This window comes from Pinus tabuliformis, chromosome 8 (assembly GCF_031772625.1).
Source record: "Pinus tabuliformis cultivar Carrire ecotype Pingquan chromosome 8, CPIR1, whole genome shotgun sequence".
Classification (NCBI taxonomy): domain Eukaryota; kingdom Viridiplantae; phylum Streptophyta; class Pinopsida; order Pinales; family Pinaceae; genus Pinus; species Pinus tabuliformis.
This window is the reverse complement of record NC_142294.1, coordinates 882,263,389-882,290,459: the sequence shown is the minus strand read 5'-3', so window position 1 is coordinate 882,290,459 and position 27,071 is coordinate 882,263,389.

The window sequence follows — 27,071 nt, the reverse complement described above, 5'->3', positions numbered from 1 at the left end:
GCAAGACAAAGTTTGGTCTCCTTATTCCCCTCTTATCTATTTCTCATAAAGGAAAATGAAAGTAGTTTTAGTTAGTTTGTTTTTAAGGTAGCTACCAGCCTTAGTGGGACTAGCAGCTCTGCATAGACACTAGATTTCCTGATAACAATAGTGCCGATATTTTTGGTGCGCGTACACCATAGCCAATCCCTCGCATTCAGTTGTGGAATAGTTCTTTTCTGCTTTAGACAACCTACAGCTCGCGAATGCGATAGGGTGATCCAAGCCCTCTCCACCCTCCTATGTTAGTACCGCTCCCAGCACTATACATGACGTGTCAACGTGGACATGAAACTCCACATCCCATTTTTTGAAGACCAGGATTGGCACAGAGGCCAATTTCTCTTTTTAGTACATCGAGGCTCTTCATGCAATCATCATTCTAGCAGAACGTGACATCCATTTTCGACAATTTCTCCATTGGCGCAGCGACCTGGACATAGCTTTTGATGAACATCCTATAATACCCTGTATGTCCTAGGGTAGTGCATAGCTGTTTGACACTTCATGGCACTTTCAAATTCAGAATTACTGCAATCTTCATGGGGTCTACCATCAGTCCCTATTTGCAGACAACATGTCCCAATAGGTTCCCAAAGGGAACGAGAAACTTACACTTCTTGAGGTTCAGCACAATTTGGTGTCTTCGGCAAGTATCCAGCATCAAGCATAAGCTTGCTACATGGTGCTTAACCAATCCAAATACAGTCTAGTCATCCAGATAGACCTCCAAGTGTTTTTGGATATATTCTTTGAATGTTGCAACAACTATGCATGAAAATATGGCCACCATGTTCTTTAGCCCAAATGGCATAACAGTGTATTGAAAGAAACTCCATTCCATCATGCAGGTTGTCTTACTCCTATCTTCCAATGCGATTTTGATCTTTTGGTACCCTGAGAATCCATCAGTGAAAGAATATGCTTCCTGCCCCCCGACATTTTTTAGTACATCATCTATGAATGGAGTTGGGAATGGGTCATGCACACATGCGTCATTCAATTTTTTGAGGTCCACGCATATTCTTATCTCACCCTTCTACTTCTTTTTCTGCACTACCATGGGGCTTACCCAATCAGATTTTTCCACTGGCTCGATGATTCCAGCCGTGATCATCTTATCCAGTTCTATGTGGACCTTTTCCTTGTACTTTGGATTCAAGCAATAAGACCTCTGCTTAACTAGCTTCCCATCGGTATTTAACGTGATCTGCGTCATTCCTTAATCTTTGATGATTCCTTTTAAGTCCGTGATCTTGGCAAGGAATAGATCCTAGTACTCGTAGTGTAACTAAGTGACTTTATCTACCGTCTCATCATCCCAATAATCGTCGAGCATTGCATACTTAGGTTCGGATTCCATACCAATGTTCACTTGCTTTGTCTTTACCAATTCGGTTATGTCGGGGTCTTCAATCAATGGCCCTTGAACCTCGCGATAGCCTTCAGTTTCTAGAATGTTAAATTTTCGCGGATCCTCATCGTCTTCTTTAGTAGTTATGTTGTAACACTCCATCATGCAGCTTAGCTGGGTCACCCATTCAGGCTGAATCACTTCTATTGGCTCCGGGGGTATTTTAAAGATAGATGTTTTTACCGCTTGTATCACATCATCAATAGTATCGCACCAATGATCTGCAAACGTGAAGGTTAATAGGAACCCTTCACATAATATATCCCATTCACTTGTTCCATGGCGGAGCTCTGTCTCTATATACCAGTTCATGGGTATAACATCTAGGATATGGCAGAACACATGCACCCACTCAGGTTGTAGATATTCCCCATAGACCTTTTTCCACTCAGCAAGGTGCATGTGCGGATCATCCCATCCATCATACTTGTTTTTTAATTGCACCTGAGGCTTCCCAAACCACATGCGCATCATTCTCCTACATTCATGCCAGTCCTCGAAGCTCCCTTGGTGCGTACCCCACCACCTCGTAAGCGTAGTGCATAGTACCCATTTCAAAGCTTCGAAGCGTTGCTGTTCTGGCACCTCTTTTTCAAATCCATTCAGGAACTCTTCTACCTCACTTAACCTATCATACATAGGTAGATACCTTACCTCTGTTGATATGCAGCGCAAAAATTTCATTGTCGTGTTACAATTCAGCGTGGTTACCTTGTGTAACCAGTTCTTCCATCGCTCTGTCTCTTTGTCAAAATCCAAGGTGTAGTAGCTTTCGTGCTCCCATGATATTCATCTATCCGCAGTTGGATTTACCCAGTCTTGCTCTCGCGCGATTATCTTGTAGATGCAGTCCAAGTTGTTGTTTCTTTCATAGTCGCGCACTGGCTCCGTGTAGCGCGATCCTTCTGCAGGGTCCAAAGGTATGACTACACGCAGAGACTTTTTCTCAAAAAGCATCTTGCAATTCTTCATATTTATCACCCCATTCATGTGAGTGGCCCAATCTATTCCTAATAGTGTGGGGTAGGGATTTTTGTCATCAACAATCTCTATCACTTCGAAGTCTACTAGTGCGCTTGCTCCTTCGATATCCACTGTGATTCCCTATAATCTTCCCATAGGTAGGATTTTTTGCTGGTCTGTCATTCAAAGTTGGATAGGAGACCATTGTAGCGTAGCTTTCCCATGCAATCCCATGTTTACTTCAGCAGAATGTTCACATCCGATCCTAGGTCCTAAATCACATGGTCCATCTCATATTCTCCAATTTTCATGGTTAATCTCATCTCCCTTCCCATCCTTGACATGTTCTTTCTGAGCTTCCGAGCTATGCACGGTTCTCCTGGCGCGGTCCCAGTGCATCTATTTATGAGTTCATGTAATCACTTTACTACCTTACTGTCACACAATAGCTTCATGCATGTTTCCAAGAACATGTTGAGCAACGATGGGTGCATTTCCAGCTCTAGTCTATCTTTTCTTCCTGAAGTGGAGGCATCAGTGAAGCTCTTCATGGCTTCCATGAAGGTTTCCTTAGTGCACTCCAAATCAAACTATGGTTCCTTCGTCAAAGCCTTGCGAACCCAAGTGCTTTCTTTGGGCTACTTGCCTTTTTCATCCCCTATCGTAATTCCACTTCAATGCATAGTATTCACATTAGGGTCTTCCTCGCATGGCTCAGACCTCATCATTTGAAGGTTCTGAGTCAGGGGAGGTTGGAGCGCTCCCTTATCGCACAGCCTCGCTATTAGTGTGGGGAAATCCTCCATCTCATGATCAAATAATGTACAATACAGGCATGAGGGATGCATCGAATTCGTACAATCATGGGCATAGTGTCCTGGCCCTCCGAAATTGCAACATATCATCTGTTTGAGACCTCTTCCAGGTTCTCCTCCACCTCGGCCTCATCCACACCCCTGAAATCCAGTTTGCACCATCCCTGCATTCTGGTCAAGGGGTTGCGTCACGGCCTGAACTCTATAGGTAGGAGTCCTAACCATCATTAGCTCATAACTTCTACATGTACGCTCATCATGTCCCATTAATCTATTGAAATTACAGAATAATTGTTGTGAATTCAGGTGTACTTCTAAAATAAATGGCAATTATTTGTAGCATGCTTTCCTGTTATTTGAAAAATCGTGCACCACAACACAGGTGTTATGCTAGGTCTTGCTTGTGCCTCTGGTCTCAATGGAATTGGTCCTCCTCCCGCGAGGTAATTCACGAACACCGGGCACTGGTCCTTGTCATGTCCCTGACCCTTGCACTTTATGCACCATACCTCGTCGCGCACTTCTGGGTGAGCTATCCTATCTTGCTTCAGACTCTGCATCTTAAGGCAGAAGTTTTTCAACTACGCGTGAATCTGCTGAACTCCCAGGTTGGGATCCTGTATCGAGGTATCGTGCAGTCTCATCATGATCTCCAAGGCCTTGGCCTTAGTTGTTAGCCTCTGTTGTGACAGTATGTTCCTTAGATGTGGCGTTAATGATGCTACAAACCATTCACGGTGTTGTCCATTTGTCAACGTCATGTTAGCTTCACAAATTGTGCACTTCAGCCTCTAATCCAACTCCCAAGGGGTCTCGCCTTGTAGCATTGTGATTTCCTTGAACGCAATGATCGACCGCGCCTCTGACTTCGGCCTGCTAAATTCTTTGTTTAGCGAAATTTGGATATCCAAGATCCCTACATTCGGATTATCATTAGAGTGCTTAATGTACTAGGTCAGTGGGCAATCCTATAGGCTGCTGAGCAACATTGCTTTCTTTATACTGTCATCCGTAATTCCCTTGGCTTCCCATACAACTTTTATCACGAACCAAAACTAGTCCAGATCTTCATTTCCTACTCCCTTGAACATTGGGAACTTTATCGCGCTTACCATATTGACTCGTGGTGGTGGTAGAGGTGGCATGGATGAAGATGGGGGTGAAGATGATGAAATTGGCGGTGGTATGGGTGGGGGTGGTATGCACGAAATCCTCTGCCTTATCAAATTGATCGCACTTCTTGGTGAGACTTCGTGAGCTCTTCCTCATGGAGGTGAAATCAAGGGGTTAGATTCTAGTCCTGCACTACCTTCATTTCTGTAGATTCTCCCACTTCTTATAGCCCCAAACATCAATTTATTCACATAACCTGCTTTTAACATAGTAGCATTTTAATCCAAGTGTTCAAATACTTAACGTACTTACCTCGCGGTCATTTGAGGAAGCGTCGCTCTACCTCACTATAGCTGACTAAAGTATCTACCACAAACTCAATGACGAATCCTCCTATAATTTGATCGAGCCAGTGATCAACAGTGCGTGCGATCTTATCCTCTGATGCTTCCAATATTTGCACCAACTCTGGAGTCCACACAATAGGTCTGTTGAGCTTACACCTTCCTTGGCTATTTTTTGGTCAATTTAGTATGTCCTAAATTGCTACATTAATTATCAATCCGAGAGTTGTAAACTGATGAAGTGTGGCACACTATATGTGCAAGACAATCTCTTTCTTACTTTTTATTATTTTCATTTTTATTTTGTTTTTGGGGTTTTTATCTTGGTTTGTCTCCTAATGTGAATGGAAACCCTATTCCTAAGTTTTAAGAATACTTTAGAAGGAAAGTATGGAGATAGATTTTAAGGCAATTATGTCCTTCGTGATGACTTCCAGAGCTTAACACTTCAGAGCATCTCAAAACATACTAGTGATGAAATTGGTACTTGAACAAAAATGTAAATGTGCAACTTTTCAAATCAAACAAATCATAAACTACTAATCATGAAATCACTATCTCTACTACTCATGTAAATACAGAAATAAAAGTTAAGCTATTGCACTCAAACAAATCAAAAACTGCAAACTAATAAAAGTAAAACCAATTCACTTCACTTATAGTCCGATAGCTTGCCAAGTAGCTTTTCGGGGTTAAGACATGGCTCTGGAGATAACGTCAATAACATGAGGAATTGATATCTAAATTACCTACTTGCAAATGAAAATAAAATCAAGTCACTTCACTTATAGTTCGATAGCTCGCCAAGTAGCTTTTCTGGGTTAAGCCATCGCTCTGGAGATAAGGTCAATAACATGAAGAAGCTGATATCTAATTGCAGAAATGAAAGTAAAATAAAATCACCTCACTCATAATTCGATAGCTCGCCAAGTAGCCTTTTAGGGTTAAGCCATGGCTCTGGAGAATGTTAAATGACATGAAGAATTTGATATCTAAACTAACTATCAAAAGAAAATGAATAAGACTGAAATAAAAGCATATAAACTAACTATCAATAGCAAATGAATAAGATTGAAATCAAAGCATAACCAAAATTGAAAGCTAAGAAAAACAAATTCAGTAGAGATGCCAATATCATGTCACTATTTATTGCAAAAATTGTATGAAAATGCCTGAGCCTAGCCTATCCTGAAACATACTGATCAGTGTTAGCAAAAATATACAATGCTTGGAAAATCATGTACAGGAATGAAACAGTAACACCATAACTAAAATATGAAATATACATAGGTGAACAAACTACAAAATATCTACAATGGAAATAAGACAGTAACATAAGAAAACTTTACAAAAATAAAGAACGAAACCTTAGCCAACAGGGGCCCTCTGCATGGCCTTGGTTAAAACGCTGTCAGTCCAAAATTACACTCACACAGTCATATAAAATAGAGTCTTTTTATATTGCAAAACAGAGGAAGGATCCTCTCGTTACAATAGCAGGACCAATGTCATGGCATAGTACATGAACTAACAGTAAGGTTACATAAAAAACTAGATACATGCATTTTCAAACGTGTTATTTATGAAGGAAATTACATAACTGTTTTTCCTATTGAACAACTTCAGTAGAGGACACGTAAAAAGACAACACTCATGAGCTTAACGTGTTGGTTGCCATGATCATTTAGTCTACCAAAAGGTGGTAGTTGGATTTGTATCGTGGAGGCAGTCTACAGCTGTCAAAATGAATCCATGGATCTAGGAATGGTCTCGGACCCTTTACGTGTTGAAACAGAGACCTGTTTGTTGTAGAACTCCATGTTTGACCACCGTTTTACCAAGGCTTTCCTCTACGAATCTGGATAAACCAATAGGACCTGGTCCATGTCTAGATCATTTATGAACTACCCACATGCCTTGTTTTGCTTGCTGACACCTGTAACCTAGAGATCAACAAAAACAATTGTGGAATCTCAAGTCAACTACAGAAAGTGGCTGCATTCTGCAGCTAATGAGAAAAATATATGCCAAATAGAAAACATGAAAACATAGTTAGAAAACCACTTAAATTCACTCTCAGAATCAATATGTAATGATCTTTGATAGCTTATGAGGCACTGGTGAGGGGAAAAAGTCTAGAAACGTGTGTAGAAGAGATGTAGTTTCAGGGCTCAACATATCCCCACTGTGAAGGTGTTGCATGTCCTCATGCAACCAAAACTGTGACCATCCTCCCTTCAGTTCATGTGTTTTGAGACCTCTACTAACTCATCCAGACTTCCTTTCTTCTTTCTTGGTACCACTGTCATCCTAAGCTTTCTCATTAGGCACCTGAATTTGAGGTTGATGAGAGCTCTGCTCAACCTCCTGCTCTTTTTCTTGAATTTACTATTTTTCTTCTGCCACAGCCCAAGATGCAACATGGTGTTGTCATGAATAATCTTATCCAACCTGCTCCGTTCTTTCAATGTTTTTCTCTTTTGATGTGTCTATTTAGGACTTCCAGTTCAAAAAATTCCTATTTTAGTGATTGGATTAAAGCTTCCTGGGCTGTATTAGGCTGGGCAGATGAAGTGCCTTGATCCGTGGCAACCTTCTCCAATGACTCAAAAAAATCATACATTTCTTGCTGGGTTGGATACATCTCAGGTGTAGCCTTTCTTGGGTTGTCCCCAAAATTTGGTTGAGAATGACTGATCTCAAAATCTAGCTGAGAAGGACTGATCTCAAAATCTGGCTGAGAAGGACTGCTCTCAAAATCTGGTTGAGAAATAGGAGTATGGTGTGGGCTATGGCTAGGAGGGATTGCTGGAGACTGTTTCGGTGTTTCCCATCCTAAATCAATGAAGTGGGCCCCTCTAGTTTGTACTTTCCTCGGTTTTCCTTTAATTCTGGAGCACCTCCTTAGATTTTGTGAGCTAGTGTCTCCTTTCTCCACACTCTGTTTTTATTTCCCTTTTCTCTTTGCTACAGCTGATTATTCCTGAAGGTAAATTAATCTTTCAGAAATTATTTGATCCTCTTCTGAGGAAGGTTCTGGGGTTTGATAGACAGCTTCAATATTTCTTTTTCCCTTTAGTTTTCTTTGCTTCTTACCCTCAGTTATTTCCTTCCTACTTTCAGAAAGCTTCTCTTCCTTATTAGTTTCTTTAGCTATGTTAGTAGGAGTGTCCTGAATGTTCACACTTGTTTTCCTTCTCCTACTTTTCCTTGCTAAGCTACTCTCGGGTGTTTCAGGTGGATCCTGAAATAAGTTTCTAATCAAGAACTATTCCCAAGTGTCCTTCTTTTCCTTCAACTGTTTTTCAATCAAATTTTTTACAAGGTCGTGATGGTAAAGGTGGGGTTATATGTCCTCAAAATTCTTTTATAAAGTTATGGACATCTTTTTTAGGCTATTCACTAAAATGTAAGGCAAATTGATGGTTTGATTTTCTAGGAAATTCATTAGCAACCGAATGTGGTACATGTACATGGACCCAAACCGTCCTTCACTGTAATAAACTTCTGGATTATCAATAATAAACTAGTCTACTTTTCCTTTAGAGAAGAAACAGGGATTCCATGTTTGAAAATGGTTATAAAGATACCTGGATTGCGTAAGATAATCCTCCAAGCCCTCTCATCAAAGTTTTTGTTTTTGAACCACTGTTCCCCCTCCTATGGGAGTTCTGTTGCTGCTGCAATAGATGCCTCTGTGACTGAAAATTTAATATCTTCAACCTCAACTTCCATGCCATTAAAAGACCTTGCAAATGTCTTCGTGACTTCTTTATTGTAACCGTTGAATCTCTAAATGAACTGCAACCACCGTTCCTTCCTTAATATGCTTGTCAATTGTGGATACCCCTCCATGAATTTAGGCCCGTTTGGTTCTGCTCTTCGCAGAAGACCCATTCCTTCCTCCTACCTTAAAATACATCTGTGAGTGATGGATTGTGAGTAATGGATTGACGGAGGTGAAATAGTTGCGTTAGCAGGGAATGGAGAAGGTTTGTGGAGAAAAACCAATAGTTGTAAATGAAAGAGTAGAGAACAAGTAATGAGAATGAGTTCATGGAGATGTAAACATGCCAAACATAAAAAATGCAACTTCAATGGGATAGTATGGAAATAGAGTGAGCCTGGCTTTTGAACTAGAAGGCTGTAGAATAGGCGTGAGCATGTTCTCAAAATGACTGTGGATTGTGCGGTGGGAAAGAGCCGTGATCAAATAGATTATGTCCTCATAATTACCCGGTTCAGCAGGTGGAATGCCAACATACAAATAAACACGAGTTAAATTCGGAGGCAGATCATGAGGGCATAAAAAATTAATGCAAAGTTCATTGTGGAATCATGTAAAGGCCATGGAGTGGTTATGAAAGCTATCAATGCTGATCATTACAAATAATGGAGCTGGTGGTTTCATAACTATATAGAATGTGCTTTGAAATTCTATTTGAAATTAATTTTTCTTACCTTAGAATCTTACCACTTCCGCCCACTAACCTTTGATTGGCTACTTCCTGTTGGTACTTTAGGTGCTTTATATCTTCAACATATTTTCCTTTTTCATACCTGCATTTGGTTCTCATCATTATTTGGCTAACATCTGTCTGTCAGTGTTGAATAACAGAGTGTTAGTTGTGGAATCAACAATCAGCTGCGGAATCAGTTTTTGGTTGCGGAAACAGAATTCAGCTATGGAAATTGACACAGTGAACATATGACTGAATGGAGATGGGTGGAAATGAATGATGACTAAGAGAATGATATATGAAAACTAGTCATAAAAGGGATTTTATTGGCGGAATGAGATGATGAAATGAAATGAAGTGAAGTGAAATGACATGAAACTAAAAGTGAGAGGAAATTTTTTTTTGGAAAATATAGGGTGTCAGAAGTTTCTGATTCACCCTGTATTTTCTATATAAGACAGCCAATCAATGATTGGTTTTCAGGCTTATACAATTTTTATTTTTTTTTAAAACATGAAATAACAAAGACTAGGCTGGTGAAGAAGAAGGATTCTTCTTCACCAGCCTTATTGCGAAATTATCTTGAAAGATTTTGACAAATTCCTCCTTTGAAAGTGGCTTATGATAGATCTTTAATCTGTGACCATTCACAATAAGAGGAGTTTGATGTCCATCAATGGTTTTGATTCTTACCGCTCCATTGCTAAAGACTTTGTCAATCTCATATGACCTAGGCCAATGAGTCTGAAGTTTACCTTTGAAATCTTTGGACTTGGAACCAAATAACAATGCCCAATCTCCTTCTTGAAACTTTTTCTCCTTGATGTATTTGTCATGCCACTTAGCTCTTTGATATTGAACTAGATCAATTCTTAGGATTTCTTTTTGTCTGATCTCATCTAGTTCATTCAACTGCTCCATTTTATGCTTTTGGGTTTCTGATAGATCCATTCTCAATTCAACTGCCATCTTGAAGGTTCTAACAACAATGTAAACTTTGAAACGGGAACTGATACTGTTACCCGTTTCGTAGAGATAGCAAAAAAATGACCCGATTTTCAAAAGTGGTGATGTAGAATACACATGTTTTTTTTAGAACATGGTTTTTGGAACTTTAATTTTTTTTCATGTTCAAGGATGAAATCAAGTTTTAGAATGGTAGTGATTTTCATGCTGATTTTAAAAAGTGAGTATTCTGCATCACACCCTTTTTTTAAACGACCTATTTTTTGACTTTTAATTTTCTAGTGTGTGAAATGTAAAAAATTATTTTCTAAATTTGATAGTTTTTGAAGTCGTCATTTTATTCATATTTTCTTGTTCTCTATCTTAATTTCTTTTTTTTTTAGGGGGGTTTTTATTGTTTTGCGTTTTTAAATTAGAAAGTCGATAGTTTGAATTTTAGATAATCTACATATTTATACATCCTTAATTAATTTTTCAATCCACATGAAATAATTGTTTCTAAAAAACAACATTTTTTAACAATGGACATAAAAATAACCATTTTTAACATAAATATAACAAAAAAACTAAACATTTTGATAATTTTTTGCTAGAATTAACATGTCAAAATCACAATTTTTATACAAACATATTAACTAAAAATGGTCAAATAATAGTTTTTTTTTATGAATTTCATGTCAAAAAAATAATAATAACTACTTTTTGTTTCAAAAAATAATAATTAACTTAAAAATCAATGCGAAAATCACAGTTGTGCTCTCTCTTTCTTTCACATACCAGACTCTTAATGGAAATTTCACCTCTTTTGAACTTTTCCAATCTGAGATTAGCTTCTTATCACTTAAAGAACTTGAAATATTTGTAGGCATGAGCTCAGGTGGAGTTCGTTCACCAATGTTTTTTGAAGATACACCTTTAAGACTCTTTGGTCCAGAAAGATTCACAGAAATTTTCCTTGATGTCATTTTCCTAAAAAAAACACATAAATTAGTAAATAAAAAAACATATTAATTTAAATTAACAACAAAAATATACCATAAATTTTTTATTTGTATAATCAGAATTGCCCAGCCACCTCTAACGGGCAGGCGGGTCGATGGGCGCGTGGGAGGTCAGGTGAGGGATAATGAGACTAAGTGCACAATTAGGCAAGTATGGGCGAGCCCCTACCCATGTGCCCCCCACAACCCCCTGACGACTACATTGAAGCCCCGGCCCCATTAACTTATTCCTCTCACGAGAGATCTCTTGTCTGGATTCACTACACATTACTAATTAAAGTAACACGCCTGATCCAATCTCTGAAAATGATGATGATGACAAATCCCTCGATATGATTACCCAGTTATTGTACTCCCTGCATCCATCAAATCTGTGTTTTCTCTTTGTTTCGCTCGCCAACTCTGTATTTCTTCGTGGTCCATCCTTTGCATTCCACGCTAGATGTTTGTTTTCAGCTAAATTTTCTGTTTGAACGAAGCTTCCTAAGCTTCCCCCCCTCCCCGGCCCCCGTCTCCTTCCCTCACCCTACCCCCTATCGTCCCCCCACACTCCTGCGCCCCCTCACCCCATGCCCCCAAAGCCCTGCCCCCTCCCCCCATCCCCCCAAACCCCCTACACGCCCCAACCCCTCCCTGCAGCCGCCTCTCGCCACTGCGCCCACCCCCCAACCCCCACCCAACTATACCCTTCCCCAGCCCCCACCCACCCCTACCCCCGTGCCCTACCCCTACCCCCTCCCCCCCCCAACTGCACCCTTCCCCAGCCCCCACCCACCCCTACCCCCCCCCCCCCCCCCCTACCCTTACCCCCCCCCCCTCCCCCCATATCACATGGTTCTATAAAGAGGATTTGAATGGTATAAATATGTGGAACATTATCAAAGAAAAACAATGTAATTCTTAGGCATCAAAATTTATCCATTAAGAAGAGAAGCTAATTCATAAGAATTAAACAACTTCCATAGATAAGTAGAGGTAAGAAGGAAAAAAATAGTATGATTTGGCAAACAATAGACCTAAAAGAAGAATATAAACTGAAAACATAGCATGCTAATTAAAGTAATCAATGTAAACAGAATGCACTAGCTAGTATGAGTCATTGACATTATGAGAATTAGTTATAAAACAAAAAGCTGAAAGTCTAAAATTTTACTCATTTCTAATATAAAAATGAATATTTATATGCAATATGTAAAAAAGTTACAAATCCCTAACCACACTTTCTATACTTTTATCCTTCAAGCATTTTTTTATTAACAATTTTTAACATTTACATTAATAACATTCATTTTACAATCCTCTTCTATCATGTTACTGAAAGCATTAGATCCACCATGGCTCAAAACATACTTTCATAACTTTTTATTTACCCCTATATACATCGGCCCATATCGAACAAAAAGTATAATCCTCATTTAAGTCAAAGGAACCCATTCTACATCGAGATTTGAACTCATAGTAAAACATATTTACGTAACAATGTTAAGGAAATATTGTATTAGACTAAAGTCCCCATATCTCATAAATTTCAATGTCAACAGTTAATATTAGGATCGACATCATAGGAAAGATTGAACCATTAACCTTTTCGTAACTAAGACATATGAACATAATACACCCATCTGATGCAACAAATTTGTAGAAACTTAATCAACAATGATAAATTTATTGATTTGAATATTTCATTTCTCAATAATTAAAATAATTAGCCTTTTACCATCAAAATAATCATATCTTTATTGCATTAATTGAATTTTATGGATATTAAAAAATGGGAATATTATTATATGTGGCTACACTCTACCTTGCACCACAGCCATAGATACAAGACTCAGACAAAGAATATTTTAGTTATATTGCCCCAAGTAAATAACATATTCTGGTTATATTCCCCCAAGTTAAATCCAATCCGTTCATTTAAAGTAAAATAAAATCAATTGCACCCCATCCACCTGTGGTTGAAATAGGAAACGCCTACGACCAACAACTTTAAGTTTGAGTATTCAATGAAAAGGTTTAAAATATGGAAAGTCGTGGGATGGGAAGATGTTTTAGAGGTAGCGCCAGTTTCTGTTAGAAATCCGAGAACGGTTTTGTATCTATAAATGAATAAATATTGATTGTGGAAGTTTATCGTTCCAGCAACTCCATCAACATTAAGTAGAATTTGTATGAGAGTTGAAATGTGCTTTAATGCCGATTGTAACATATCCTATAGTATGGTAATGGAAAGTTTGAGCAGTAATTTCTTGACATTTTCATATAGTTGGGGAAACTACCACAGAAGTTCTGTCCGTTATTTGAAATTTTTGACATTTTGTTAGCGATATGATTCAGATGTATAATCGGCACAAGCCAACAAATTAAATGTTGAAAAACCATCAGATTTTTAAAAGTCAATGCCTGGATCTAAATCCAATAAACAGAATCTAGATATCATTTTCAGGGAACCTGTAAAGAATGGCCAAGCAGAAACTTTCAGAACCTCTCAGTACTAGCATTTTAGTGTTGAAGCTACAGAAGGAGCCCACAGTTTGAGGTGTTCTTTCATATCCATTCTTGTGGCATTCGGGTTTGGCAGTTCCCAATTCTCCAACGACGATTTTTGAAACTCCAAATTCTTGTTGCTTTTGTCATGATCAATTAATAATCTCTTTAATCCAAGGAGAAGGTGCAGTAGCCACGGGCTCAACTTGTCGTGGCTGAAGTCAAAGCCAAGCTCCAGAAACCCTTTTATCTCTTCCATTTCCAGATCCTTTCTGAACTGGGGATTTCTCTTCTTTAGCTTCTTCTGTGATAGATCCATCCCCTGCAAAACGGTCTCGGACTTTTGCAGAGGTTTCCGTTTCCGAGCGAGTAAAGTGTTGGGTTAAGGCATATGGAGGCACATAGGATGAGCAGAGGGCTTGTCTTCCCTTCTCTGGTCAAGCATAACACGGGGATTTCCTTTGATATAATAGGTCATGGGCAATAAGTTGGAGATAAAACACAGAGGAACCTTCTTGTCACGAGATTAGTCATAGAGGAATGAGTATTTGTAGATGCTACGGCGCTCGGAAAGGGTAAAATACGATGTAAGAATGTAAAAAACACGAAGTTCACGTTCTCGTTCGTCTGACGATTTCACAAGTTTCACATGACTCTAGAATTGGTGAATTAACGTGTAGTTTCAATCCCTTGGGCTTTCGTTAATCAATCGCGCAGGCTTCCGCCCCGCCCGACCGGCGGCGGGTCGATTCCCAGAATCGACCCGCAGCCTGCGCACCACCCCCGGGCCGCCCCACCCCGCCCGACCGGCGGCAGGTCAATTCCCGGAATCGACCCGCCGCCGGTCGAGCGGGGCGGGGCGGCCCGGGGGTGGCCCTACGCGGGCGGAGGGGGCCGGGGAGGGGGCTCATCCACAATGGACAATATGCTTTTGTTTTATCAAAAGTTACAACTTCTGTCTCCCTCCATTGAGCTACATACGACATCCCATCTGTCTTTTGTGGCCCTTGGTTCGTCTGGTCAACGTTGGTGGGTGGCTATGAAGTATAGTCCTAGTTCATCCTGGACAATTTCTGAGATTTAGAAACGTATTTAATGGTAGTCTGCCATCGTGGCACCCTGGGCCGCCCCGCCCCGCCTGACCGGTGGCAGGTCGATTCCTGGAATCGACCCGCCATCGGTCGGGCGGGGCGGGCCGGCCCGGGGGTGGCCCTGCGCGGGCGGAGGGGGACGGGGAGGGGGCTCATCTACAATGGACAATATGCTTTTGTTTTATCAAAAGTTACAACTTCTGTGTCCCTCCATTGAGCTACATACGGAATCCCATCTATGTCTTTTGTGGCCCTCGGTTCGTCTGGTCAACGTTGGTGGGTGGCTGTGAAGTATAGTCCTAGTTCTTCCTGGACAATTTTTGAGATTTATAAACGTATTTCACGGTAGTTTGCCATCGCGGCACCCCGGGCTGCCCCGCCCCACCCGACCGGCGACGGGTCGATTCCCGGAATCGACCCGCCGCCTGTCGGGCGGGGCGGGGCGGCCCGGGGGTGGCCCTGCGCGGGCGGAGGGGGCCAGGGAGGGGGCTCATCCGCAATGGACAATATGCTTTTGTTTTATCAAAAGTTGCAACTTATGTGTCCCTCCATTGAGCTACATATGGCATCCCATCTATGTCTTTTGTGGCCCTTGGTTCGTCTGGTCAACGTTGGTGGGTGGCTGTGAAGTATAGTCCTAGTTCTTCCTGGACAATTTCTAAGATTTAGAAACGTGTTTCACGGTAGTCTGCCATCTGTAATTTGCCATGATAGAGTTTGCAGACCGACTTGTATGACAAGGGTGGTCCATCTTTCGAAACTTCTAGTGACTCGTTCTTTTATGAACGCGTATCTAATTCTTCTCCATGAAATTTTGGCCTGGCAGTATTAGGTAATAATGTTGTGCATGACGAAGCTCTTGGAAGTATTAGATAATATTTTTGTGCATGACGAAGGTGTTGGAAGTATTAGCTACTAATGTTTGTGCATGATGAAGCTGTCACAAATAGTCCAATCCCTCTTGTATTTTATTACATATCCTAATAGCTGTATCGCAAATAAGAAGCACTTAGAACACGCTAATTTAAGTCAGACATGGTTAGATGGCCACATCTGATGCTGAATCTACGCATTTGGATTACAGCAGCATGCTTGCACACTCATTAATGAGTTGCATCTGGATGCTTGTGTTTGTTGTTACTGATAGTGTACTATGTACGTTTTTCACTCTAATTCTATTAAAAATTTTAGTTGACTACAGAATGAGAGTGGGTTTAGGCAGGACTGGCCAGATAAAATGTGCTGACTGTACTACCAGAGTATAGGCAGAATTTTCTTCCGAAAGGGTCTAGACGATATGAAATTTGGGATTCTCTGTATTCGTCATTTTTATCTTTATTTGATTTCTTCAACAGTTTTCAAGCTTGAGCTAGTCATTTTGGTGTGGAAAAGGTATTTGTGATAAGAGAATATGATGATGCATATTGAGAAAGGAAAAACAAAACCTCTCGACCATGTTCAAGTGCTAGTCATTTTTCTCCTAACCCTCAACCCTCAAGCATGCTAAAGACCTCGTCATTTTCCTTCCCAAGTGAGAGAGAACTTTCCGATAGAAAGAACAACTTTATGAATGTTAGAAACATGAAAATGAAAATCTTGAACATCTTAAGAGTACTTTCTTTCTATCTTTTCCTTACAGTGTGAGTATTGAAACATCATATCAAAATTATTGGTTTATAAATTATATTTTGTTTGTTTTGCAAAGTTTGAGATATGTAAGTTGGTAGTTTAAAAGAATGGAGGTTTATATGTTAAAATTTAGATTTTGTTTTAAGGTTATGGTAAATGTGAGAGTTGGTTAATTATGGATAGAGTTTCTTTATTTAATACTTAATTATATTTTTTTATAATATTGTATTTCTAGGATGGGTTTGTTTTTGTTTTTTATATAATAATTTTGGTTATATTTATATGTTAAATAATAGTGTTGGTTAATAATTGTTATGATATGATAATGAGGTAATAAAAACGGATTGTTTCTTTTTAATTATTATGTTATTTTTAAAATAGTGATTTATAATTTATTGGCTTCACCAATATTCATTATTCATTACCTTTTTTATTGCTCTTCAATCTTTGTTCAATTATGAGTGTTAGTGCTCTTCACGATTACTAGTATTAGCAAATACTTTGTCATTTGCATTTGTCTTCAAGTGCAATTCCTTTGCAAATTGTCAACTAAATGGTCAAGGTCAATACTATGTTTGTTTGATCATGATACGGGCATGAAGGGTTTCCTAAAGTTTAGGTTTAAGGCTTGGTTATTATATTGATAACATAGGCAAATGATAACCATCAATAAGTTCAAGTAATTTTATTGAGACCAATGCACAGTATTTAGAGATGTTTTCCAAAGTAATGCACAATGCTACTAGCATGGTATGTTATGTTTGGACAACATAGAACCCAACTTAGTGAACCAATAAAAGGAAATACTCATTGATATGTTTAAATATTCTTCTATGTAATTGTAGGGTCACAAATCAAGCTTTCTTCAATAAATATAATTTATGATACAATGTCAAAGAAAGGAAATGTCATCTCATACCAAACTATCCTATGCTCAACTCCTTCCAACTTGAATACTCATTTTGGTAGCTAAAAATCATATATGAGATGGCTATAAGTTAATACATGTGATATAAATTTATATTATGTAAACCATGCTAGACATAAAACTCAACTTTGTGATCTAGTTCAATGTAATTACAAACATTCCACACATTTCCTAGATAACTTAGGAAATAATAATTCCATTTATTATTTAGTTAAAGAAGAATATACAAGGTTAATGCATGTATTATTTAATTAGACTTTCATAAATATTTGCAAAAGAGAATGGTAATGGATAACCTAGTGCCCATATCGTCCAATTATTATGTATGGTGTCATGGTATGAAGATTGCAAATGTATACTTAATCTTACTATAGAAATAGAAACCAATGTCCTCAAGGGTTATATCCTTGTTATTTATTTAAGTATAGAAGTAGTTATAGAAGTAGTTATACATTTTTTTCCTATAACAATTAGAACCTTAGACCCTAAGGGGGTTTCAATTAGAGTTTATAGCTATGCCAATTAGAATAGTGTTGACATGGGAGTCTGTTGAAACCAGTCGTAGATCTAGAAGACTTTTGAAACCTGGAATGTTGGGCATGCATGTGGACTCAGATGGGGCACTAGTTGATGAAAGAGAAGAATATGGAACATCTTCGTCAGCATCCAGTCACTCATCTGAAGATGTGAATTGTGATGGTGTGCAAGAAAATATGAGTGATTTTGAATAATTGTTTAAGACAGATTATATAACTGATGTATGCATCATATCTTCAAATAAAATTAATGTTTTCCATATGTTGTTAAATGAGAAGTTATGAAGCATTTTTATGTTGTTGTATTATGTCTTAAGTATGATAAATTTTATTGTTTAAATATCTACAATGCAATATCAAATTAGATATATAATTTTTGTTTTATTCAGTATACAAATAAAGACTTTTGATTTCATTGAGTGATATACTTTGTTCATAATGTCATGGTTTTTTAATTTTATAGTTGAAAACATTTCAATTTCTTTTGTATCTAGCATGGTGTGGTTGAAAACATGTTAAATTTATACTTATGAAAGAAAAATGATATTCTACCAGAAACATTAATGTGTTTTTTCCTTAAAAATTAACTTTGTTTGAGACATAAAAAATTGGTTTTATTAGCATTTTTTAAAAAGTTTGAAAATGGACCCTAAAAAAAAAAACGTTATTCCAGTAGCATCACTTTCGTTCTGAAGCTATATTTTGTACGAAAATTTCGTAGTAAATTTCGTAGTCACCGCCATTTTTAAAACACATTCAAAATTGGCACCTAAAAAAAAAAAACATCGTTCCAGTATACACACTTTTCGTTTTTAGCACTGTTTTTGATGTTTTTTTGGGGTTTTTGGGCCAGAGTTCCCGTTTTGAGTTTATAGTTCATGTTTCAAAGTTTACATTGTTTAACTTGGAACTCAATGGGGAGCAGAACTTCTTTCCCATAAACAAGTTCATAAGGAGAATGTCCTGTTCTATTCCTCCATGTAGTTCTATAGGCCCATAAGGCTTCAGGAAGCCTTTCTACCCAATCTCTTTTGGGTAGATGAACATTCTTGGTAATGATGCCTTCAATAACTTTGTTTGTAAACTCCACTTGACCATTTTCTTGCGGATGGTAAGGAGTAGATTTTCTGTGCTTGACCTTGTACTCTTCCATCAGCTTCTCCACCAGTTTGGATGTGAATTGACCTCCTTGATCTGTTACAATTTCTCTTGGAACACCAAAGCGAGTAAAAATATCGTCATAAAGAAAACTAAAAACTGAGTGCTCAGTAGCAAAAAATAATGCTTTGGCTTCTACCAATTTGGTGACATAATGAGTACATACCAATATATACTTTCTTTGTTTAGATGGTGGATTAATAGGTCCAATGAAGTCTAAAGCCCATTTTTCAAAGGGTTTGATGAGTACCTGTGGTTGTAATGGTATTTCATTTGAGAGGGTAGGTTTCCCTACTCTTTGGCAGCTGTCACATCTTTTGACATATTGTTTTGCATATTTGAAGACAGATGGCCAATAATATCCTAAAGAGGGGATTTTATAGGCTATCCTTTTGTCAGAAAAGTGTCTACCACATGGTTCATCACGACATGCTTTGATAATATCAGGCATCTCATCTTCCCTAACACATATTCTAATCACAAGATTTGGCCCTGTTTTAAGCAATTCGTTAGAAATCCATGAATATTTTGAACTCTCCTGAATAATCTTTCTTCTTTCACCAGGAAATAAATCTGGAGGTAGTTTCCTTGTAACCAAATAGTTAGCTATATCTACATACCAATAATTCTAAGTAGTTACCGCAAATAAATATTCATAAGGAAACATGTCCTCTACAGGAGAATCTTCTTTAGTATTCTGAATCCTAGACAAGAAATTAGCTATTGTGTTTTGTTTCCCTGGTCTATCTAACACGGTAATATCGAATTCCTATAGAAGTAGGAGCCACCTTGTAACTCTTCCATTAGTAATGGGTTTGTTCATTAGATATCAAATTGCAAAATGATCAGTATGAATAAAAGTTTCATAGCCTGTTATATAATTTCTGAACTTATTGATTGCATGAACAATAGCTAAGAACTCTTTTTAAGTCATAGTATAGTTCAACTCAGTAGGAGTTAAATTTTTACTAGTATAGTAAATGGCATAAGGAACTAAATATTCCTATCCCAATACAGCCCCTAGGGCTGTATCTAAAGCATCTGTACAAATATGGAAAGGAAGTTTCAAATTTGGTCGTGTCAAGATAGGTGCTTCAGATATTCTTGTTTTCAAAGTTTCAAATGCTGATTGGCAATCAGGACCCCATTTGAATTCACAGTCTTTTGTAAGCAGTTTGAAGAGTGGAGATGCTATTTTGGTGAAGTTTTCTATAAATCTTCTATAATATCGAATAAATCCCAGAAAACTTCTAACATCTTTTTGACAATTTGGAATAGGTAACTTGGAGATGACTTCAACTTTTGATCTATCAACTTTAATTCCATCCCCTGAAATATGATGTCCTAAAATAATACCTTCAGTAAACATCATAAAGAATTTTTCATGGCTTAGTGAAAGGTTTGTTTCTTTATATCTTATAAGGACTTTTTCCAAATTTTCTAATGTCTCTTCAAATGAATCACCATAAATTGTAAAATCATCCATATATACCTCTACACAATCATGGATTAGATCAGAAAAAATTCCTAGTATTGTTCTTTGGAATGTTGCAGGTGCATTACATAATCCAAAAGGAAGCACTCGATAAGAAAAAGTTCCCCATGGACAGATAAATGTGGTCTTATCCTGATCTTCAGGTGCTACCTGAATTTGATTATAACCACTAAAACCATCCAGAAATGAAAAGTAATTTTTGCCTGCTAATGTATCTAATACTTGATCGATAAAGGGCAAACGAAAGTGATCCTTCAAATTTTCTTTATTTAATTCCTTGTAATCAATGCATACCCTCCATATACCATTCCTTTTGGGTACTATAACCAAAGGAGAAACCCATCGGCTATCTGAAATTGGGTAAATGAAATGTAAATTGAGTAGTTTTTGGAGCTCTTCTTTCACTATCTCCCTAAGATTTGCATTCATCCTTCTCTGAGGTTGTCTGGTTGGTCTACTATTTTCCTCGATATAGATATGATGGATGAAAGTCTTAGGGTCAATACCTTTCATATCAGTATACTCCCATGCAAATGCAGTAGAATGTTTTTGCAAGATTTTGGTTAGCTCTTCCTATTGTGATTTTTCCAAATTTTTGTTGATATTCAGTGTTTTTCCTAGAAAAATTTCAATGGTAGAGCTACCAAACTCTTCCATAGAGTAAAGAGACATTTGTATTGATGATAAATATTCAGTATCAGAATATAACTGAAATTTTGTGTGGTCATATTCTAAAGATGTTTCAAAATTTTCTGATGTGTTCAAAATTTGACTATCTTCACTAATTTCAGAGACAGTAAAGACAGGTTGTATAATATCTTCATCGTTGACCCATTCATTGTCTCGTACTTCTGTAATTTCCTTTGCTGGAGGATACAAATTGAATTTCTTTGTTGAACTACCATAAAAAATATACATGTCCCCAGATCTACAACTAATGAAAGCATTAGATGTGGCTAGCCAAGGTCTTCCTAAGATGAGTGGATGCCCTCCTAAATTACTCTTGGGAGTCAAAATCATGAAATCCACTGGATATTCCCAAGAATATAAGGAGACTGAAATATATTCTAGTACACCATTTGGTTTGATTATTGATCTATCTGCAAGTTGCAGTAAGGTGGGTGTAAAAAGAAGATTAGGAAGTTTAAGTTGTTCCATAGTCTGTCTACACATAATGTTTATAGCAGCCCCTAAGTCAATCAAAGTGTTTGGAATTTCTATCCCATTTATATGTGTCTTGACAATTGGACTACCTGGATCCACATACTTCTGCATGGTAATTTTTCCCATCATGATATCTGTAATTTTTCCTACCAGGTGGATTCTTCTCGTATCTCTTGGTTTCCTTCCTGGTCTTTTGAGACTTAACTCCTTTATTTTTTTTGCTAGAATAGGAATCTCTCTAACGGCTTGTAGGAAGGGAATCTTGATATAGACATTCCTTAATTCATCTAGAAAATCATAGTCAGCCAATGAGATTTGTTTTTCCACTCCTTTGTCAATTTGTAATCTTTCAGGGAAAGGAGGCGTGGATGAGGATGCAAGTTGCTCAACTATAGGAGTTGTGGGGGTTAACTCTTTTTCTTTTTCTTTTTGAATGATTGGGTTTTGAAGAAATGCTTCCTCAGAACCTTTATTAACTTTAAGAGAATCCTCCTCAGAGGTAGCTTGCTCTTGAACATCTATAGAAGGGTTTTCTAAAACTCTACCAGATTTGAGTTGAACATCATTAAGAGGAACAATCATATAGGTAGGAAATTGTTGTCCTTCTACCATGTAAGCATTTTGAGGATTTTTGTTGTTGGGATTTGGCAATGGCTGGGCTGGTAGTTGATTTATATTTTGTTGAAATAGAAGCAAGAGTTGAGAATTTGGATTTCATTGAGAAGGTTGTTGTATTGGAAATGGCAATGAAAGTTATGGGTTTTGATTTGGAAGTTGTGGATTTTGTTGATTTTGAAAAGATGGAGGATATTGATAAAATTGAGCAAATCTCTCATAAGGATTTTGCATCCCGTGTGCCCGTGATTGGTATGGATTTTGAGGTTAGGGCCAAGGTTGTTGCCAAGAATTCCAATTTGGCGGGAGCTGAAAGTTCATAGGATTGTTAAATCCTTGATTCTATTGCCCCTGCCACGGTCTTCTTGAAACAATGCAAAGGGACTCTACTCAATTTGGATATTCCTGAAAGATAGCTTTGAGCCTAGCAATTGAAGGACAATCCTTGGTCTCATGAATTTTTGAGCAAATCATACATGTTTCTACAACTTTTTCATCCAAGGGAAATTCCCTTAGAGCATGTTTCTTTCTACATTTTGGACAAAATATGGCCAAGGCGTTAGCTTCTACTTTATTCTTGTTTTGTATTTTAGGGTGTCTAGTTGTTCACTAAGGCTCCCTAGAATATTCGTTTTGAACTCATCAAGCATATTGCCAATATCTGCCCTACTTACCGATCCAGTTGCAGATTTGTTTGCTCTAATAAGAGAAGGATCTCTTGGCCCTTTTCTAGTTTTAGATTTTCCCCTTGAGATATGGACACATAGTTCTGCTATGTCAAGAAGTGGAAGTTGGGAAATGTCTCCCTTCCCCATCATGTTTAAGATATCTATCCATTCATCTCTAATGGTTTTCAATAGAAGGTCTTTCAAGGTTTCCTCATCTAAATTACTCATTTTTTCTCTCTTTAAGTTGTATTGAAATATCTCAAGTAAATCCTCCAAGTTTTCATCTTCTTTTTGCATCATCTTGAATACCTCATCCTTATGATTGGTGGCATACAATAATCCAGGTATCTATCCAAAAATGTTTGTTTCATATCATTCCAAGTCCTAATAGATTGAGTGACTAATCCCATGAACCATTTCAAAGCAGATCCTTTCAATGTTGAAGGAAACAATTTGATTTTTTGAGAGTCTTCCATATAGTCATAGGCTCTGCACAAGACTTCAAACTCAAATAGAAATGATTCAGGATCCTCACTTCACAACCCATAAAAGTTTGGGAGGAAAAATGGTGAAATATTTTTCATTGTTGTATGAGTTTCCTCATCGGCTATAGGGAATCCAAATGAGTTATCTCCTTCCCTATTTCCCCCATTGTTACCTCTACCTCCTCCATTATTTCCTCTTCCTCTACCTCTACCCCCTCCTCCAAATCCATCTACTACTTCCTCTATCATGATAGTTTCCTCAGAGTCTTATGGTTCTTCTATTAATGGTGAATGAGGAAGAGTTTCTCCCTTTCCCTCTTCTTCAGGTGATTCTACTTCTTTGATTACAATATGTTCCCCTGTAGAAGTGAAGAAAGGTTCTTCTCCTAGGTCAGATTTAGTAGATAATGTGGGAGAATCTCCTAATTCGGTTGCTGCCCCTTGAATTCCAGGAATCCTAAGGCTGGGAGTATGAGTTGGAGATGGAGGTGTATCTTGAATATGCCTTGAAGTAGCTGGAGTTGTGAAAATTGAACTTTTGGCCCTAGCTATTAACCTTCCCCTAGAATCTCTTGCTCTATGCATGTCATTTTTTTATTTTTTTATTTTATTTTTAAGTCGGGCTAATAATTCTCTTTCTAATCTTCCACGTCACACTAGGTGCAAGAAGAGAGTATAATCAAAAATTATTGAACTAAGAACTCTCTTTTCTAATCCTCCAGATCACACTAGGTGCAAGAGGAGAGCATACTTCAAGAAGTTATCAATTTTTCCCTTCTCTTTTTTTTTTGTAAGAGATCGGCTACATAGTTACACTTCCCCGGCAACGGTGCCAAAATGTTTGGTCAATTTAGTATGTGCTAAATTGCTACATTAATTATCAATCCAGGAGTCATAAACTGATGAAGTGTGGTGCACTATATGTGCAAGACAACCTCTTTCTTACTTTTTATTGTTTTCAATTTTATTTTGTTTTTGGGGTTTTTATCTTGGTTTGTCTCCTAATGCAAATGGAAACCCTATTCATAAGTTTTAAGAATACTTTAGAAGGCAAGTATGGAGATAGATTTTAAGGCAATAATGTCCTTTATGATGACTTCTAGAGCTTAACACTTCAGAGGATCTCAAAACATACTAGTGATGAAATTGGTACTTGAACAAAAATGTAAATGTGCAGCTATTCAAATCAAACAAATGATAAAATGTTGATCATGAAATCACTATCTCTTCTGCTAATATAAATACATAAATAAAAGTTAAACTATTGCACTCAAACAAATCAAAAACTGCAAACTAATAAAAGTAAAAACAATTCACTTCACTTATAGTCCGATAGCCCGCCAAGTGGCTTTTCGGGGTTAAGCCATGGCTCTGGAGATAACGTCAATAACATGAGGAATTGATATCTAAATTACCTACTTACAAATGAAAATAAAATCAAGTCACTTCACTTATAGTCTGATAGCTCGCCAAGTAGCTTTTCCGGGTTAAGGCATGGCTCTGGAGATAACATCAATAACATGAAGAACCTGATATCTAATTGCAGAAATGAAAGTAAAATCAAATCACCTCACTCATAATCCGATATCATGCCAAGTAGCTTTTCGGGTTAAGCCATGGCTCTGGAGATAACATTAAATGACATGAAGAATTTGATATCTAAACTAACTATCAACAACAAATGAATAAGACTGAAATCAAAGCATAAGAAAAATTGAAAGCTAAGAAAAATAGAGTCAGTAGAGAGGCCAATATCATGTCACTATTTATTGCAAAAATTGTATGAAAATTCCCGAGCCTAGCCTATCCTGAAACGTACTAATCAGTGTTAGCAAAAATATACAATGCTTGGAAAATCATGTACAGGAATGAAACATTAACACCATAACTATAATATGAAATATACACAGGTGAAAAAACTACGAAATATCTACAATGGAAATAAGACAATAACATATGAAAAATTTAAAGAAATAAAGAACGGAACCTTAGCCAGCAAGGGCACTTTGCACGACCTTGGTTAACATGCTATCAGTCTGAAATTATGCTCACATAGTCATATAAAACAGAATCTTGTTATATTGCAAAACAGAGGAAGGATCCTCTCGTTACAATAGCAGGACCAATGTCACAACACAGTACATGAACTAACAACAAGATTACATCAAAAGCTAGCTACATGTGTTTGCAAACACATTATTTATAAAGGAAATTACATAACTGTTTTTCCTATGGAACACCTTCAGCAGAGGACATGTAAAAAGACAACACCCGTGAGCTTAGCGTGTTGGTTGCCATGATCATTCAATCCACCAAAAGGTGGCTATTGGATTTGCATTGTGGAGGCAATCTATAGTTGTCAAAATGAATCCATGGATCTAGGAACGGTCTCGGACCCTTCACGTGTTGAAACAGAGACCTGTTTGCCATAGAACTCCTTGTTTGACCACTGTTTGACCAAGGCTTTCCTCTACGAATCTGGCTAAACCAATAGGACCTGGTCCATGTCCAGATCATTTCTGAACTGCCCACGTGCCTTGTTTTTCTTGCTGACACCTGTAACCTAGAGATCAACAAAAACAGCTGCAAAATCTCAAGTCAGCTATGGAAAGTGGCTGCATTCTGCAGTTGATGAGAAAAATCTAAGTCAAATAGAAAACACAAAAACATAGTTAGAAAACCACTTAAATGAACTCTCAGAATCAATATGTAATTATATTTGATAGCTTGTGAGGCACTGGTGAGGGGAAAAAGTCTAGAGAAGTGTGTAGCAGAGATGTAGTTTCAGGGCTCAACAGTTATCTGCTAGCTTCGCGATCCACTCGTATAGCTGAGTAGGGAAGGATGCAAAGAAAATTTCGTGGATCTCTGTGTATAAGTAACAGTCTAACCACTCTTCTTTTGATAGTCATGGATTCATGTTCTCCTGCGCCGCGAACTCATGAATCTTCCTATCCAACCAATTGTCAATTCCTTTCGTAGTTGGATTCCAGTGATACGACATTAGACATCTCTATGCAGATCATGGTCCCAGGAATAGAACCATTTGTTGGCTTGTTGGGGCCTAACCTAGGTTCATAGTTTATTAGCTAAAGAAATGCTTGTACTACTGGCCCTTTTAGCAACAGTCCATGGAGTGTGGACTGAGGTCTCACCCCAAGTAGTATGGGGGCTGCTAGAACCAGGTTTCCGCACCCTTGGGATGTCTGAGAGGTTGATTTGGTCCAACTATTAGTCCCTGTGCACAGGTTGCTTCACACCATTTTCTGTCGTTCGCGCCCTGATATATTCGCTTTTACGCAGCCCTAACTAGGGACTGTGAGACTTCCGCGCTACTGGAGCAATGCTCTGCACTATTTCCCTAAGTCACACCCGAGATCTTACTTATCCTCTTAGAGTAGTTAATTATCTTCACGTAAGTGGATGCCTTGTGTTATATTTATTTATACATCACATTCATATGAGTTTGCACAATAAATAAATAGTGAACTTGGAATTCATATCCAATAATACATAAAACAGGAAAAGATACATAAAAATATGATAAACCTTCTCTTTATTAATGCTTCCAATGGTTACAAACTTGACCTGCCCTATTCACTCAGTTGCAAGGGTCCGCGCACTCACCTATAGACTACTAAGCCTCTACACACTCAGCTACAGAGCCTTCTCCTACTGTACGCCCCAAAGGCACAACATA